Source organism: Penaeus monodon, chromosome 12 (genome assembly GCF_015228065.2).
Source record: "Penaeus monodon isolate SGIC_2016 chromosome 12, NSTDA_Pmon_1, whole genome shotgun sequence".
Lineage (NCBI taxonomy): Eukaryota > Metazoa > Arthropoda > Malacostraca > Decapoda > Penaeidae > Penaeus > Penaeus monodon.
In genome coordinates this window covers 15,796,997-15,814,201 of record NC_051397.1, presented here as the reverse complement: position 1 = coordinate 15,814,201, position 17,205 = coordinate 15,796,997, and the positions used below count along the sequence as shown (strand labels likewise).

General features: G+C 34.7%; 1 long non-coding RNA gene across 1 annotated transcript; it reads left to right on the top strand.

The window, feature by feature from the left end:
* Positions 1-2,089: 2,089 nt before the first annotated feature.
* On the top strand, positions 2,090-13,554 carry LOC119579781. The gene is made up of 3 exons (XR_005229322.1): positions 2,090-2,124; positions 10,217-10,387; positions 13,497-13,554. It is a non-coding gene; the product is annotated as an uncharacterized LOC119579781 (long non-coding RNA).
* The last annotated feature ends 3,651 nt before the right edge of the window (positions 13,555-17,205 follow it).

Genomic DNA, 17,205 nt, shown 5'->3' with positions numbered 1-17,205 from the left:
ATATTAAAAAAAATTTATATATAACATAAAAATATATATTATATATATATATTTTATATATATATTTATTTTTTTTTTTTTTTTTTTTTTTTTATTTTTTTTTTTTTATATAAAATTTTAATTTTTTGTTTTATAAAAAAAAAAATTTTTCTTTTATTTTTTTTTTTTAAAAAAAATTTATATATTATTATAAAATTATTATATATATATTTTAAAATTTATAAACAAAGAAATATTATATTATAATATATATATTTATATAAAATAAAAATATTTTTTTATATATATTTATTTATTTATTTATTATTATTTAGATCAGTTTTAAATAATAATATTATAATATATATATAAAATATATTATATTATATATAATAATATATATATATAATATATTATTATATATTTTTTAATAATTTTATAATAAAATTTATATATATATTTTATATATAATTTAATATATAAATAATTAATATAAAATTTTATAAATATACATATACCGAAGCTAGTACACACTAAAAAACGACAATAAAAAGTAACATTTGTCAGCTGTTATCTTCCGATTTTTTTATGTTGCTATTATTAGTATTAGGCATCCTACTATACCCTAGGTATTTTTTTTTTTTTTTTCTTTCTTTTTTAAGTGTTGCAAAATTTGGGGCAAAAAGATTCAAAATGGATAATAGATCTGTATGCTGGTGCATAAAAAAAACGGGGGCAGCTACACACACACGCCCCCCCGCACGGGAGACGCACGCACGCACCACGCACCCACACACACACACCCCAACACACACACACCCAAACACACACAACCCCACACCCACACACCAACCCCACACACACCACCCCACACAAAACACACACAACACACAACCCCACACACACCCCAACACCCCACACACACCCACACCACCCACACAACACAAAACCCACACACACAAAAAAAAAAAAAAAAAAAAAAAAAAAAAAAAAAAAAAAAAAAAAAAAAAAAAAAAAAAAAAAAAAAAAAAAAAAACCTTATATATTTATTTTATATACTTATTATTATATGGGGTTGATATATATATTATATATATATATAATTATATATTATATAATATTATAAATTTTTTTATATATATTTATATTTTTATATTATATAATTATTAATAAAATATATATTATATATAATTTATATATATATATAATTTTATTATATTTTATATTTTAAAATAAAATAACAAAAATACACACCTTGTGGTGTGTGTTTTTGTGATTGCATGCATGTTATTATTATAATATATATAATATATATATATATATATAATATATAATATATAATATTAAATATACATAATATATATAATATATTTTGTGTGTGTTTTTGTGTGTGTGTGTGTGTGGGTGTGGTGTTTTGTGTGTGTATGGTTTTTTGTGTGTTTTGTGGTTTGTGTGTTTTTTTGTGTTTGTATTTTGATATTTTTATAAAAAAAAATCAGTAATGCAATAGTGACAGATATATTTCTTTGTGAAAATTTGGGATTTCCCAAAAAAAATTTCCCTGGTGATCCGGAGCAACAACAAGATTTGTAAAAAAATGTATGAAACCGCTTTTTCCCCCCAAAAGGGGTTTGTCATAGATAGTTGTATTTTCTGTGTGAAAAATACCGCGAAGGGGATAAGAAATAAAATTTATACCCTTTCAAAAGAAATATCTACAACGGATTTTAAATTGTTACGTAGAGTTTAAATTAAGTTTTTTGTTTTGTCATTAAAATTGGGACATGCGGCTTCCAGCCAGATGCTAGCGGCTGGCGGACAGGTAACCTTTCCGATTTTTTACCTAAATTTTTACCCTTTTCCCCCTTACCTTCGTAAAACCCTTTAAACTTTTTAAAGTCCTTTTTTTTCCCATAATCTTTAAACACAGAAGCCCATGGGAAAGGAAAAACTATACCCTAATCACAGCTCAACCCCGAGAAAAAATAAAGGGAGGGTTTCCCCCCTCCTTCGCCCCCAAAAACCCCAGTCCGCTTCGTCTCTTCGATTCGCCACCCCGCTTCCCCCAACCCAGTCTGCCCCAAAATTCCGGAAAAATACCCTGGGGTCCTCCGAGAACTTTTTAGGAGTTCATGAAGGCACTTGGTAAGTTTTTCAATCTGTTTATTTAAAAGATTTTTTTTGTGGTTGTATTATGTAGTGCGCTACGTGTGTGTGTGTGTGTTGTGTGTGTGGAGAGAGAGAGAGAGAGAGGGAGAGAGAGAAAGAGAGAGAGAGAAGAGAAGAGAGGAAGAGGGGGAAGAGAGAAAAGAGAAGAGAGAGAGAAGAGAGAGAGAGAGAGGGGAGCGGGGGAGAAGAGAAGGGGGAGAAGAGCGTTTTTGGGGAAGGAAAAAAAATTAAAGGGAAAAAGAAGGAAAAATGGGGGGAAAAAAAAGGGAAAAAAGGGGAAAGGAAAAAAAAAAGAGGGAAAAAGGGGGGGAAAGGGGGAAAAAAAAAAAAAACCCTTTTTTGCAAGGCTTCCCCCTTCTTTTTCATTTTAAAAATTTTGGGCGAGTTCCAAAATTTTTAAAAAAATTTTATTTAAATTTTAATATAAAATTTAATTAATTTAAAAAGTTTTTTTTTAAATATTATCAAAATTTGTTTATGTTTTGTGTGTTGCAAAAAAAAAAAAAAAAAAAAAAAAAAAAAAAAAAAAAAAAAAAGGGGGGGGGGGGGGGGGGGGGGGGGGGGGGGGGGGGGGAGAGATTAAAAAGGGGGGGAAAAATAATAAGTAAATTTAATTTTTTAAAAATTTTATCAAAAATTTTATATTATATTTTATATGTTATTATTTTTATAATTATTAAAAAAAATTTTTAATTTTAATTATTAATTTTTTATATAATTATAAATTTTTTAAAATAATTATAACAATATATACATTTATTTTATTTTATATATATTATATATATATTTAATTTTCAAAAAAATAAAAATATTATACAAATAAATATTTTGGGTTATATATAGGGGACCTTTTAAAGAGAAAAAAAAAGGAGAAAAAAAAAGAAAGGAGAAAGTAAAAAAGAAAAAAAAAAAGGGGGGGAAAAAAAAGGGGGGGGGAAAAAAGAAGAAGGAAAAAGAAAAGAAAAGAGAAAGAGGATATGGTTCATTATTATTATTATTATTATTTATCAAAAATGTTGTTAAAAATATATAATATATATATATATATATTAATAATTAATTTTATATATATAAAATTTAAAAATTTTTAAAATAAAAATTTTTTAAAAAAAAAAAAAAAAAAAAAAAAAAGGGGGGAACAAAATTTTTTAATTTTTATATCTAATTTTTATATTTTTATTATTATTATTTAAAAATTTTTTATATATTTATTATAATTTTTTTTGGGGTGTATATATTAAATTTTATTAAAATTATATATATTAATATATTATAAAATTATTATAATATTATATATATTATATAATTTTAATAAAAAAAAAATATATATTATAAAATATTTATATAATATTATTATATATTTAAAATAAAAAATATATATTTAATATATATATATATATATAAAATATATATATATATAATATATAAAATAGGTTTTTTGGTTTTTGGGGGGGGGGGCGTGGTGTGTGGGGGGGGGGGGGGGGGGGGGGAAGAGAAAAAAACAAAACCCAAAAAACACACACCAACAACCCACAAAAACCCCAAAAACCAAAAAAAAACATAAATAAATAAATAAACTAAATAAATACACATATATTATAATTTAAATAGTATATATATAAATAAATAATAATAATAAATATATAATTTTAATTTTAAAACACACATAATATATAATATATTCAAAATATATATATATATATTATTTATATATATAATATTATAATTTTTATATTTATATGTTTTGATTAAAAAATTTAAAATAATACATATTATATTATTCTTTTTGTTTTTTTTTTTTTTTTGTGTGGTGTGGTGTGTGTGTGTGTATTCGGCCCCTTTTTTGTGTGTGTGCACTTCGCGTGTGTGCGGTTTATGTATATAATTTATATATATATATTATATTAATTTTTAAAAAATTTATATATATATATAAAATAATATTTTTTGAGAAATGTTTTTTTATTCGCAAAATTTCACTTTTCTGACAGAGTCTCCTATTTTTTCCTTCCCGTTTCAACTAAATCTTTTTCTACCTTTTTTTGTCCCCCTATTTTCTTCTAACTATTTTAAAATTTCGGGATTTTTCTTTTTCCAGCCATTCTACATCCTTGATTTTAAAAATATTATATATAATATATATATATATATATAATATATAAAAATATATAAAACACCCCAACCCCCCTAACACCCCAACACACACACACACCCACACACACCCCCACCACCACCACCACCACCACCACCCCAAAACCCCACCACCCACCACCACACCCCACACCCAAAACACACACCCCACACACACACACACAAACATGTATGCAGTGTCCGTCTGCGTTTCATATTGGATGTAAGTAAAAACCCCCTTTTACATTTTACATAAAACCATTATCTATAAATCATGTTATATTTTATATTGGTTTGTCACGCAGGGGGTATATTTCCCAAAAAAAAAATTTGACAAAATTTTTAAATTCTTCCGATTTTGTTTTCTTGGATTTTTCCTTTTTTTTATTGTTTGTTTCTTTTTGGGGTTTCTTTTATTTCGCTTTGCATGTCCCGTCGCCGCTTTTTTCTCTTTCGGCCTTTTATTCATTTTTGTTCGCTTTTTTTCTTCCATCTTCGTTTTCGTTTTTCCCCTTTTTCTTTTCCCCTTTTCCTCTCCTTTTCCTGCCCCTTTGTTTCTTTCCTCTCTCCCCTTTTGCTTTTTTTGGTTGGGGAAAGGGGACGGGAGACGTTAGCGAGGGAGGTTTGTATACTTTCAATTTTTCCTGCAATGTTTTTTTACGATTTTTTTCTTTTTTTTTTCGTAGTAGTTTTTATTGTTTGTTTTTTTGGGGAAAAATTTTTTCTTTAAAAGGTATTCTCTATATTGTAATTTTTTTAAAATTTTTTATTTTTTTTTAAATCATTTTTCTTTCGGGTTTTACCAGCGAAGGGGAAAATTTCCCTTTCCCGAGGAAAAAAAAAAAATTTTTATTGTTGCTTTGGGAAGGCCCCCCTTTTATATGTGTAATCTTATCCGCCCATGTTCAACCCCTATCTTTAAAGGGGGGCGCTGCGGGGACATACACATTTAGAAAGCACGCTGAACATTCATACCAATTTTATTAAAAAATTTTTTTTAAAAATAATTTTATATTATATTATATATTATAAATAAAAAAAAAAACAAACCCCCACACACACACACACACAACACACACCACACACACACCACACACACAACCCCACACCCAAAAACACACACAAAACACCCCAAACCCCCCCCACCAACCCCCCCCCCCCCCCCCCCCCCCCCCCCCCCCCCCCCCCCCCCCCAACAAAAAACAACAAAAACAACAAACCCACCCCCAAAAACCCAAAAAAAACAAAAAAAAAACCCAAAAAAACAACAAAAAAACACACCCCACAACCCCCCCCCCCAAACCCCCACAACCAAAACCACCACCCCAAAAAAAACCAACCACCCCAAAAAAACCCCCCAAAACCCCCACAAACCCAAAAACAAAAAAAAACCAAACACCCCCACACTAACACAAAACAACAAAACCCCCAAAAACCCCCCCCCCACACCCTTTATTTTCTGTTATCTTTTTCCCCTTTTTTTTAAAAAATTTTTTTCGGTAACTTCTCAGCCCAAAAAAAGCCATTTAAAGAAGGGACGGAAAAAATACCAAATTAACAACAGAGATAATAATACATCCCTTCATACCCTCCCCCCCCCAGAATCCTCCCTTATCATACCCAAAAAGTCCATCGTTACCATGTAAAATAAATGTGTCCAATTTGGGTCCCGTTATCTCGCGTATCACTTTTGCCCGAGGGGTCCGAGCGAGAGATGTTCTCACGTGGGAGGGGATATTTTTTTTTTAGTTTTAAAATTGGCTGTGATTTTTTCTGTCTATCTATTACTTTTATTTGTCAAATTTAAATATCTTTTATTTATCGATCTATCATTGGGGCTCCTACCATTCCCCTTTCCTTTTCGTCTATCTATCTTTCCCCTATCCTAAGGGGGAAAATTTTTTTTTTTTTAGGAAATAGATTATAATGTATCGATTCCGAAAATATTTGTTAACTGAATAAAAAGTGATTTTTTAAGGAAAGGGTAATAACAATGGGTTTTTAAAGACAGGGGGGGATAAAATAAAGATAAAAAAATTGTATTCATAAAAGACTTGATAATACGAAAACCGGAACACTAAAATTGATAAAGTCTCAAGATATAATTATAATAAGACAATGATCGTAATGGAGATGATAATGATGTAAATAATGAAATAATTAATAATGATACTATAATAATGAAAGAATGGTAATATTATAATGATTACATTGTATAATAATTATAATGATAAAAAAATAATATGAAAAAACCCCAATAACAAAAAAATATATAATAATAACGCAGCACAACAACGAGAAATTAATGGAAAAAAAAATCTAGAAGAATTTGAAAGAAAATGATGTACTGGGAAAATTGAGGCTAAGGTCGAAACCTAAAAGCTTCTTGATAAAAAAGTGCTTCAAGAGGTTCGGACAGTGTCATCCCATGGGGGGGGGGGGGTCCAATTGAGCTTCTTTAAAAATGATTTTTATATAGATTTGGGGACTAGATTTTAAAGGATGGATGGATAGCACTTTGTTTTTTTTACGTATAAATGGGTGGTATTGTAAATAAAATAGAAAAAAAAAGTGAAGTGGTGGCCGTTAAAAAAAAAAATATGAACAGGAAAATGACAAAAGAACACAAAAGAAAGATTTATTGTAGATTGTTAATATGATTGGAACATTGCTCTCCTTTTTTTTTGGTATGTGGCTTTTAAAAAAATTTTCCAAAAAACAAAAAATCACAAATTTTCTACGGGATGTTTTCTCCCCCTTTTTTTATTCGGTTCGTTATTTTGGGGTCATTGGGGGAGGAAATTTTTGGGATATTTGCATTAGTTGGGGGTATATGGTGTTGTCTATCTGGACTATTTAAAATTTTTTAAGAATTAAGAATTTTGAATTTTTAAAGAAATTAAAAAAAAAGAGAAAAAAATAATACTAATGAAAAACAACGACAAATATATATATAATTTTAAATATATATAATAATAATATATATATATATATGTATAGTATATTTTTATGTTAAAGAAATATATATCTATATATACACACAAAAAAATATATTAAAATAAATTTTTTAAATAATATTAAAATATATATATAAAAATTTTAAAACACATAAAAATATATATAATAAAAATATTATATATATATATAATATAAAAATTTTTAATATTATATTATATATTTAAAATAATATATATATATATATATCATATATACACACAATAACTACATAATTTTACTTTTATTTATATATATATATATATAATATATTATATATAAAATATTATAGAAATTATTATATTATAAAAAAAAAAAAAATTTTTTTATATATATATATATATTATATTATATATATATATATTATTATATTATAAAATTTTATAAAATATAAATATATATATATATATATATATATGAACTGAAAACGTTAGAATATTATTTTTGATAGGAAAAAAAAAATTAATAATAGCGAATAACATTATTGACTCAATATTGATTTAATACTGAAAAAAGCAATTCTCAAATTGGTATCAATCGTTTTTTATACAAGTAAAGTTGAAAATCGGCTAAAAAACAAAAAACTTACGACACAAAATGTTAGAATACAATATTCGAAAACCGAAACAAGAAAAAATAAATAGTGAAAAAAAAAAAATAGAATCAAGGAAGGGAGAGAACATGCGAAAACAGCGAAAAAAAAAACACGCTAACGTAAAGTGGGGCAATTTTATCTCCGGGGCTTTTTTTACGTCGGGCCCCATGCTTTTGCCAACCTTCGAAGGGGGGTACGGGCTTTTTAAAAACATTTAAAACCCGTAAATATACATAATGAGGGTTGTTGGTGAGAGAGAGGAGAGAGAAGAGAGAGAGAGAAGAGAGAGAGAGGAGAGGAGAGAGAGAGAGAGAGAGGAAAAGGAGAGAGAGAGAGGGAGGGGGGGAAAAGGGGAAAAAAAGGAAAAAAAGAAGGGGGGAAAAGGGAAAGAAAAAAGAAAAAATTTCTCCGTTTTTATTGTTATTCTAATTTTACAAATTTTAAAAAATATAAAATTAATAAAATATAATATTATAAATTATATAATATAAAAAAAATAATATAATTTAAAATTATAAAATAATGCATAACAATAAATAATAATACAACAAAACGCATCATAAATCATACATACGATCCCCTCCCCAAAATCCCCTAAAACTCTCTCATCCTCTTTTCTCTCTCTCTCTCTCTCCCTCTCTCGTTCCTTTTTTCCTCTCCCCTCCCAGTTCCTTCCCTCCTTCTTCCTTTCCCCTTTCCTCTCTCCTTCTCTCCCCCTTCCTCCTCTCTCTCTCTTTTCCTCTCCTCTCTCTCTCTCTCTCTCTTCTTTTCCCCCCCCCCCCCCCCAAACCCCCACTACTTCCTCTTTTCCCCTTTTATATGCCCTCCCTCCGTCTTCTCCCCTCCTTCCCCCTTCCACCTTTTTTTCCCCCCTCCTTCCCATTCCCCTCCTTTCTCTTTTCTTCCCCCCCCTCCATCCTACTCCCCCCCTTTTCCCCTCTCTCCTCCCTTTCCCATCCTCCTTTCCATACTCCACACCCCTTTTCCCTCTCCCTCCCATTCCTTCCCATCCCCACATCTTCCCTTCCCTTTCCCTCCCGGCCCCTCTTCTGTTTTTCTTCTTCCCCCCGCCCTCCCCCTCCCTCTCCCTTTTCCACCCATTCCTCCTCCCTCTTCCATCCACCCTTTCCTCCACCCCCTCCCTCCCCACCTCCCTCACCTCGACACTGCTGACCACGACAGTACAAGCCGATGTTTACCCCCGAATGTTTACGCTTCTACCCTCCGTCTTGGCCTTACGTCACGCGCCCCCCCGGAAAGCCTCAGAGAGATTTTTTGACGGAGGAAGCGCGTCTCTGGTTGGCGAAGTAGGTGTTCCCTTAGTTTATCGCGGGTATAGGTTTTCTCGGGGGGGTGAAAGGGCCTTTGAGATTCGTCTTGTTTGGAGTTATATCTTTGTTTTTTTTTGTTTCAGTGATGAGGTTTTTGTGGAAAATAAAGAAATATACAGGATGCAGAGACTGGTCGGAATGGCTAAAAGGAGAGAGAGAGAGAGAGGAGAGAGAGAGAGAGAGAGGAGAGAGAGAGAGAAGAGAGGAAGAGAGGGGGGAGAGAGAGAGAGAGAGAGAGAGAGAAAGAGAAAGAGAGGGGGAAAGAGAGAAAGAGAGAGAGAGAGAAAGAGAAAGGAAAGAGAAAGAGAAAGGAAAGAGAAAGAGAAAGGAAAGGGGGGAGGGAAAGAAAAGGAAAGGAAAGAGAAAAAAGGAAAAAAAGGGGGAAAGAGAAGAGAAAGAGAAGAGAAGAAAAGGAGAGAGAAAGGAGAGGAAAGAGGAGAGAGAGAGAAGGAAAAAGACGAGAAGAGAGAGAGAGGGAAAGAAGAAGAGAGAGAGGAGGAGAAGGGAGGGAGAGAGGAGAGAGAGAGAGAGGAGAGAGAGAGAGGGGAGAAAAAAAGGGAGAGACGGGGAGAGAGAGTAAGAAATCCCATAATGGGGAAATTTTACCTTATTTTGTTTAAACCAAAAAAAAATATTATCAGACAAGGACTGACGGTTATACTAAGTTTCTAAAAATCCTACAAGCGTTCTGACTCCTTAGTTCATCAGTAAGTAATGAGTCACTCAAACCCCTCATTTTTAAGAAATTACATTCGTTTATCGGTTTTATGTTTGCTTATTTGGAAGGAATTGATTCACCAAATATTACAAAAACAAAACTGAATTCTTGAGTTCACACTGTATTTTTATTTTCTTTTACCTCTCTCTCTCTCTCTCTCATCCCTCTTCATTCTTTGCATCTATTATAAATAAAAAAAAACCAATAAATCAAATGCATTAAATACAATAAATAAACCACCACCTCCCCCCCCCCCCGTCATTTCCATCCCTGACTTCCCTCTTCTGTCCTCCCCAATAGGCGTGGGTATGATGCTCCGCAAGCTGGGCTCCAGCTCCAAGCCCACGGTCGAACTCAGCGAAGAAAACGGGTGTGGACAATGAAAACGAGCACCACCATGAAGCGACGGAGATCAAGTTCAAAATCGGGGAGGAGGTTTCGGAGACAACTTTCGACGGCAGGGAGTGCAAGGTGAGTGAGGGGAGGGGAGGTATGTGTGTTTTGGAGGAAGGGAGGGGGGAGGAGGGTTTGTGTGCAGGGTGGAGGCGTGTTGGAGAAAAGGGCGTTATTGGGGGCGGCTTGGTGGGCATTTTGTACTCCCCCCCCCCCCCCCAAGATTCTGTGTGCCCCACTGAAGGCCCTGGCTTGCCCCCCCCTCCCCCATCCCAAGGGCCTCATTTATTTTTTTTTTTTTTTTACTAATTACACTACTGTATACAGGTCCGGTTATAACTTTAAAATGCCCTTAGAATAGCTCATTTTTTCAAAAATTTCTGTTGGTTTCGCTAGTTGCCCCCCCCCCCCCCCCAAGAAGAAGCCGAAATGACGCCCCTTTTTTGGAGAGGAAGGGAGGAGTGGTGGTGTGTGTTGGGGGATATGTGCGGGCAGGAGGTGTTGTTGTGATGGGCGTGTATGTCGGGGGGGATGGGGTATGTGGGGGTTTTTTGTGTTTTTGTGGGGTTGGTTGTTGGGTTAAGTTATGTTGTTTTGTGGGTTGGGTGGTGTGTTGGTTGGTGTGTTTGTGTTGTGTGGTGGTTTTGGTGTTGTGTGTGTGTGTGTGTGTGTATGTTTTGTGTGTGTGTGTGTGTGTGTGGTGTGTGTGTGTGTGTGTGGTGTGTGGTGTGTGTGTGGGTGTTGTGTGTGTGGGTGTGTTGGTTGTTGTGGTGTGTTTGTGAAAAGGGTGTATGTATTGGGTTTTATGTTGTGCGGGGTGTGTGGGGTGTTTTTTTTTTTTTTTTTTTTTTTTTTTTGTTTTTTCTCTTTTTCCCGCTATTCTTGCCGTTCTTCTTTATTTAATAAATTTTGATTTTAAATTATTTTAATTTAATTTCAATTATATTAAATTACATTTTTCTTAAACCAAAAATTACTCTATTTCAATTTTTCTCTTTAAAACATTCCCAAAAGGGGGTTACAATTTATCAATTCAAATAAAAAGGGTTTAAATTAGGGGAAAATTTTCAAATTCCACAAAATTTTATTAGGGGGGGGGAGACAAATATTAAGTATGGTTTTTTCGTATTGGGAAAGGGGTGGTGAATTTAACCGTTGGGGGGGGGGGGGGTGTTTGTTTAGTGGTTTTTGGTAGTTGGGGGGGGGGGGGTGGGGTGTGTGTTGTGTGTTTTTGTGTGTGTGTGTGGGTGGTGTGTGTTTGTGTGTGGTGTGTGTGTGTGTGTGTGTGTGTGTGGTGTGTGTGTGTGTGTGTGTGTGTGTGGTGGTGTGTGTTTGTGTTTGTGTTTTTGTGGAGGATGGCTTCACATGTTTTTGAGAATCTATTTCTATCTTTCTATTTGACTCATTATTTCCCCTCAAAAATCCACTATAAGGAAACTTGACTGAAATCAAGAGAAATAGGCCTAAATAGGTGCTGCCTCCTTATTGTGTGGGGAGAGAAAGTTTGGCGAGGGAACAGAAAGAAGGGAGGGGGGGGGGGGGGGGAAAGGAGGGGAAAGGGGGTGGAGCATAATGAGGCTGGAGGAAAAAACCCCCTAGTACCAAGAAGTACGAAATGATCTGTTTTCTTAGCATCACTTCCGAGACTACATGTTACATCTAGCCTCTATTCAAACATTATCCACGTCCTTAGAGATCATTTTTAATATAGTTATCTATCTAAACACATTTGATATGCACTACCCCCTCAACCTAAGCACCTAACAACGAACCAAAATTCAATAATTAAAATTAAAACGCTTTTTTAAGCATTGCCCTTAAAGGCTCTTACACCATGTTTATAGCTATTTTTATCATGTTTCTCTTTCTTACCAATACCAACAAGCGACATCTTACGACACTGCCCTCAGCGCCCCACCTCCTCACATTCCCCCTCGCCCCCCGTCCCTCTTTTCCCTTGGCAACGAGGTGCGTGCGTACTTGTTCCCCGACTGACTGCCTGAAAATCAAACCACCAGTGCGTGTTATTGACCCCCTTGGCCGTGTCAGCCCATCGGCCACGTCGCCTCCCTGTTTCTAATGAGCTATTGCTGTTCCCGGAATGTGAACCTTGTCATTACGTCTTGTGAAATGGGTCTGAATTGATGGTGATGGCCGCGGTGAGCCTTGGTACTGGTTTGATGGCTTCCAATGGAGGTGTTTGCAGATTAAAAAAAGATAGGATGTGGCGGGCACGGCGTGGCGGGTGTGTGGGTGTGGGTTTGTGTGTTTTGCGTGTGTGGTGGTGTGTGGTGGTGTGGGGTGGTGCGGTGGTGCGTGGTGGTGTGCGTGTGGTGTGGTGTCGTGTGTGTGTGTGTGGGGTTGTGTGTGTGTGGTGTGTGTGTGTGTGTGGGGTGTGTGTGTGTTGTGGTGTGTGTGTGTGTGTGTTGTGTGTTTAGGTCATATGCGGATGTTAGCGTCTGATAGCGTATTTAAAAAATTATTTTTTGTGTTTTTTTTCTGGTACATAAAACCCAAACACAAACAAATTCAACTAAATTAGTATAAATAAAATTCCCCATGGCATTAATTTTTAGTGTTTTTGCACTCAAATATATGTTTATAAAGAAAAAGACAGAAAACAACTACTTTACTTGGAAATGTAATAAGAATGTGGGGTGGAATATGATATGAAAAATGATAATGATCATAATGATGAATTGATCTAAATAGCATTGATAGAAACAGTAAGCCTAACCCTAACATTGGTAATAATTAGTTACAAAAATGCTACTTATACCACCACTACATCACAGTGCTACTATACACTACCGGACAGCTTATAAAAAATAACTAGGAAACAAAGGAAAAGGAAAACAAAAGAGGAAACGGAGGACGTCAGCATAGCAACAGTTAGGCCTGACTCTGCTCCCCAAAAAGCCATTATTCGCGTTTTCTTGAGTTCGGCGCTATGCGGGCTCAACCGGATAGTTGTGAGATAGGATAGTGTGAGGTAGAGGTTGGTGTATTTGTTTGCTTGTTTGTTTGTCTGAGTGGGTGTGTTTCAGTGCGTCTCTATGTGTATTCGTGTGTATAAGCGGGAATTCGTGTGTATGCAGTTCGCACACTTTTCTCTAGTTTAATGTCTTTCCCCAAAGCACTATGTTTCCCCAGAAATACATTTTTGACGCCTGCACCTCTCCCTCAGCTCTCCGAGTGCGATGGCGTCGTGTCCAAGAGGATCTACAAGCGCCAGTGAGTCTGCTGTCGGGGGTCTTCCAGCTGACCAAATGACGTCAGGCCGTCAGCGGCTTGCTTATCACGAGCTTGCTTTTCCCGCTTTTCTCTCTTGCTGTTTTTCTTGCTCTTGATTTTCACTTTATTAATTATAGTCCTATTCCCTTTTTTTTCTCACTCTCTATTTCTCCATTCCTTTCTCTTTTTTTTCTCTCTCTCTCTTCTTATTCTTGAACCTTCCATTTTTGGTTCCCTTTTTTTTTCCACCCGTGTTTCCGCTTCTGCCTTTTGTTCTTCCACGTTTTTCTTCTTCACTGCTTTTTCCGTTTATTCGTATCACAGTTAGTGTTCACGCATAAATATGGATTGTTGTAACGGAATAAGCCTTGAATTTCGATATTTGGGGTAAACCTTTGCTTTGTTAAAAAAGGGAAAAAATCAAGTTTTTACTTTTTTGGCTTCACATCAACATATCTGTTTTATTTGGCTGAAAACGAGTTTTCTTTTTTATTTAAGATCATAAAATTAAAAATATCTTTGGGTTTTAATTGTACCTTGAACACGCATATATACGATTCCTCTGCTTGGATAATTTTGCCAAACATGATAGGATTTTTTTTATTGTACTTTTGGGTTTACCAAAGTCCAATTTCTATTTTTGTCCCATGCCCCTATACATAAACATTTATTTTAAAAATTTTCCCAAAATATAAGTAAACAATATTGGGTTTTTACCAAATGTCACTAAACAAAAATATTTTTCCATCACCTTAGTTAAATAAATCAAGTTAGGTCGGGACGTGTACCCATCATCATCATCATCTAGTGCCTTCGTCATAATGAAACCTTGGTTTCTCCAAGCAGTTTATTTTCGGCCTTTATTTTTATCCCTCCAAGACTGTTATGCATAGGGTGCAGCGATTTATGACTAGGGTGCAGCGATTAATAGTCAACAAGGTTTTCACAGGCAAACAGGCGGATTCAAGGGACCGTTTCCCAGATCCTGTACACGGATGATCCTTTCATTGCAGCCCAGGGGATATTGCGGGGTTTGCACAAGTACTTGGGGCCTTGTACACGTAACAGCCCTCTTGCCAAACTATGAAATGACCATGTAATTTAATTCAGGACCGTGGAAAATTTATTAGGATTAAAAAGTGTTTGAATCCATGAATAATGCCCCCGTATGAATTATCCTGAGAAAAATCTTTTTTAAATTAAACTAAATATTTGGTTTGGGTGTGTGTGTTGTTGGGTGTTTTTTGGTTTTGTTGTCTTTGGGTGTGTTTTGGGGTGCTGTGTGTGTGTGTGTGTGTGTGTGTGTTTAAGAGAGAGAGAAAAAGAGGGAGGGAGGGAGGGGAGATAGGTAGGTAGGTAGGTAGGTGGATAGGTAAGGCAGGCAGGCAAACGTGTGTAAGATATCGAAACTCTTGCAGTGAAAAAAAAGGAAAAAAATGGAGCACCAAGTAACTCTACATAAGCCACACACTGTTCGAATGATGTTCATACAGTTCGTCAGGTTCGTGGCAGTCACCTCCAAAAAGATCCCTTTGCACCATCACTGACTGAACGGAGCAGTAAGAACAGCTTCTCATCTCGGTGAATAATATTTTCAATAAAGTACCCCTTTGGAACATGTAAATCATCAAATGGGGAACGGTCCATGTGCATTGAAAATTGTAATAAGAAATCCGATTGATTTGTGTATCATAAGAAAATATCAGTATGCTACATGTAATAGGAATCAAGGGTTTTCATCTTGCAGTTTTTACTTCCCATTTTAGTTAACCTCTGAATACATGCGCTTTATCTAGTTGATTTAAGCAATGGTGATTCCTTTAAAATTCGTTTATAATTTACTTAGTCAAGGTAACCTATTATTTTGCAAGCGGCTTTTTCCTGTCTTATAACCATAGGACAAGTTCCTCATTTTTGTTTACGTGTTTGTTCGGTTAGTTACCTTTACTTTGATTTTTCAAATGATTTTTATAGGACTAGCAGGGATCCCCTTTTGACCAGACCTATATTCCTTTAAATATTTTAGGGTTCAATGAATACTGCCATCATTGTTTTCAAAATTGTGACTGTCTTTACAATTACTGCTAAACTAAGTTTAATGCACAATGCTACTTCTACTAAAGTTACAATTCTGCCACAACAATCGCGTTTTTTATCGACACCCAAAACAAAATAAAACGTTTAAGTATTAGTCCGTGGAAATTTCTCCTTTTATTCTTGTAGGTGCATGTCACTGGACTGAGAGATTCATTATCCATATTGACAAGTGTAGAACTCAGCTTCTTTAACCTGGAAAGTCTGCTGGAAGATCTTGAAATCTACACGGGTGTTATGGGCCCTTAAACCTGTGCATGCACTGTATGCCTAGGCTGGAGTTATTCCACTTTGACTACCTTAACCTAATCTACTACAAAAGGATCCAAACTCTCCTAATGATGGCATTTTTTTCTATTCCCATGTGGGGCCCTTTCACGTTTAATTTTTGGTGGCAATTCAAAGGGGACTACTATCACTGCGTCGTACTCACTTCATGTTTATCGGATGCTGTCAAACCTGTAATCAATACAATCTCAACTATAAATCTATACAATAATAATTATAGCCACTGCCGGGAGTTCGATTTAGGTTAACTTGCAAGTTTATACCAGTACTTAGCCCATATTAAATTACAAAAGAATACATTTTACTATTTGCCCTTACATCATATTGCCTAAAGCAAACAACAGTATACATGGGCAGTATCTACATCTACAATGAACGTGATGAGCATACGCATTGCGGGAACAGTCAAGGCCTTTAACAGAAGTCCTCAGATCAGACCTTAATACTAGCTGAAAACAGTACACTCTCAAACTGCTTAAAAACCAGTGACCCCCCTTTTTTGTTAAGACCCCCTTCCTTCCATATATACGACAACGGGGGGGGCAAGCGAAATCGCACAAAGAACACACTAGGGCTTATGGAGGAAATGTCAGCCAAACCCTGGAGAGGTTGCTAACCTGATCTGATGCCACCCCTTGTGATGCTGATGGCAACGGTTAAATTGTGGATGATAAGAATCTAAATTTAAGCTCTCTAGCTTTTGGGGATCAGTCCAAATCGAGTTTATTTGTCAGAATTTCCGACCGAAGAAAAAGGTAGAGTGAGCGCTTGAACACACCCCAAGTACACAAACATCAGATGCCAAACATTTAGTTTACGGGGTGTTTTCCATCAAAAATTTCTGTTTCCCCTGCGGAGCTGATTGGCAGATAAGGAATCTCAGACTTGCTTTAGCACGACTCACACTGTAATGTGATCCCTCGTTTCCCCGCGAACATGGATCACTAGAGACATACCTCCAACTTTGAATATTAAAAGTCGGATTGTTCATTCTACCGACCAAAAAGTTGTTTTAAAAAGGGCAATTCATACACTATGCTTTCTTAATCTGTACCTTTAATAGATTTTACTGCTTGCGGAAATATAAAAGCAGATTTTTCAATGCATTTGCATGCAGAGAAATGAAACAAAATTGCTATTTCTTTGGCTATAGAGTTTCTTTACTTTTCGAAATTACCTTGTTGGTAAGCATTAGAAACCATAGCGTTCGCGGTTGCGTTCTTTTCCCGTTAGTTTTAAAAAAATTTATAATTTCGTTTCCCAGCGAAATCGCTCCATTT